The sequence below is a fragment of the Phyllobates terribilis genome, unplaced genomic scaffold (genome assembly GCF_046119375.1).
Source record: "Phyllobates terribilis strain yellow unplaced genomic scaffold, ASM4611937v1 Scaffold_3855__1_contigs__length_69197, whole genome shotgun sequence".
NCBI classification, from domain to species: Eukaryota; Metazoa; Chordata; class Amphibia; order Anura; family Dendrobatidae; genus Phyllobates; species Phyllobates terribilis.
Window position 1 is genome coordinate 57,725 of NW_027366607.1, and position 2,365 is coordinate 60,089.

The following is a 2,365-nucleotide window of genomic DNA, read 5'->3' on the forward strand; positions in this document are numbered from 1 at the left end:
AACAAGTTAGCTGATTTTAGTGCGGCTAAAGACTCTTCTATTCTAGGCAGCGGATATGCGTCTTTGTGGGTGATACGGTTGATTTGTCTATAGTCGACGCACATTCTCATGGTGCCGTCTTTCTTTTTCACCAGAACCAAGGGGGCTGCCCAGGGGCTACAGTTGTCTCTAATGACCCCAGCTTCTTTCATCTCTCTTAGCATGCCCTTTGCGTTCTGATAATGTGCAGGGGGTACAGGTCGGTGTCTTTCTTTTATTGGTGGGAGGCTCTCTGTGGGGATGTGGTGTTCTATCCCTTTTACTCTGCCGAAGTCTAGCGGGTGCTTACTAAAGACTCTCTCGTACTCCTGTACCACCCGGTAGACTCCTTGTTTTTGGTGCAGGGGAGTGGAGTCAGCACCCACGTGGAGTTTCTGGCACCAGTCCTCCTTTTGTTTCTGGGAGCCATTACCCTCCGCCTGTGGAGATGGAAGCAAGGGTTCCACGGCCCTGATAGCTTTGTGTTCGACAACAAACAGTTTGGCGAGTGTAGCGTATCTGGGTAAGTGTACTTCCCTCTCCCCAATGTTGAGGATGCGGACGGGCACCCTCCCATGACGGACATCAACCACCCCCCGGGCTGTCAAAATGGTGGGCCTGCTGTCTGAGTACACGGGTTCTACCATGGCTTGGTAGTCTCTACCTCTCAACCCGATTGCAGTCCGACACCAGATCATCATTTCACTTTTGGGAGGCATGGAAATGGGGAATGGGTCACTCAGTCTTACGCTACCGATCTCACCACCAGACAGTTCTACCTGCTGCCGTCTCATCAGCGCTTTTATCTCCTTGTTGAGGACTCTCTGTTGGCTGGAACTAGCATTCACCGCCACCTGTTGTAGAATTACAATTACCTCTGAAAGACAATTTTCAATTACATTAGTACCCACAGTTATTTTAGGGTGACTTTCACGACGGTCAATGTCCACAATAATTACTCCCTGTGCCGGCTGTTCAACTTTACCAATTATAATGGTCATCTCCTTGAACCCCATCTGCGGCACGGGTAAGCCATTACTGGCGATGATGCTCAAGTTACTGTTTGGATACCGTGTGATATCAGCATCAGTCCAATACTGCTTAAAAAGTACATAAGGGATAGTGGTTACTTGCGACCCAGTATCCAGCAAGGCGCTCATGGGGATACCGTCCAGCACCACGGGTAAAACCGGGCGCCCCCCAACGTACTTATCACGCCAATTATAAGGGCCTGGTGATCTTATGCCTGGGGGTTGGCCCTCTGCCCCAGGTTGGACCCGTTTAAATTACAGTACCTGGAAGTGTGTCCAGGCTGGTTGCATCGACGGCAAATGGGCTGTCCATCCTCTGCGTAGCGGTCTGTGGGCCTCCCTCGGAACGACGGGATCCTCCTCTGTCGACGCCACGGGACATCCTCCGGACTTGAAGCCAGCTCGATGGGTCTTGACGGGTCCACTTGTAACGCCTGGACGGTCCTGGTCAACGCCGCGACGCTCCTGGTCAGCTCCTGGACTTGGTGGTGCAGGTCTTTCGACGGGGCTTGGTTCAGGGCCTGTTCATCAGCCCCCATGGGGTCCATAGAGGAGGGCGCCGCCTCCTGGTGGTAGGTGAGAGCAGGGCGCCAGGGGTTTATAGCGCCACTGGTTGCAGATTCACGGAGCACCCTTATGGCCCTGTCCTTAAATTGGGCAAAGGTCAGGTCGGGGTTCTGAAAGAACATGAGGCGCAGTTGGGCCCTGTGGGCGCTAGACAGCAGACCTTCTATGAATTGTTCTGTTAACAGCTTATCCGTTTCCTGCACACTGCCAGGGTCAGTTTGTTGAATAGCCCTCAGGGCTTCCTGCAGATTTAGAGCATAGTCTCTGATGCTGTCCTGTGCCCGCTGCTTACATCCATAGAACCTCATTTTAATCTCAGCAGAGGTACGTGTGTCAAAGGTACCCTACAGCCGGGCCAGAATACCCTTCACAGTCCTTTTCTCCTCAGTGGGCCATGATTTTACCTCCCTTTGGGCTGCGCCAGTTAACTGCCCTGTCAGTATGCTGACCTTCTGTTCTTCTGTCAGGGGGTAAACGTGGAACAAACTGTATAGCCTTTCCTTGAAGTCAGTTAGGGCATGGGGCTCCCCTGAGTACTTGGGCAGCCAGGCCGCTCCAGGGATGTAGGGCAGGGAAAATGGCATCACCGCTGCTGCAGCTGCGTTGGTGGTAGTGGGCGCCTCCGTGTCCGACATCTTCCTCCCCCCTAGTTAAGCGTGGCCTACCTTCCGACGATCCTCTTCTGTAGGCCGCGGCTCCGCTGCTGCTGCTATGGACGAGGACCTGGCGTCGCGTCCTGATGACGTCAG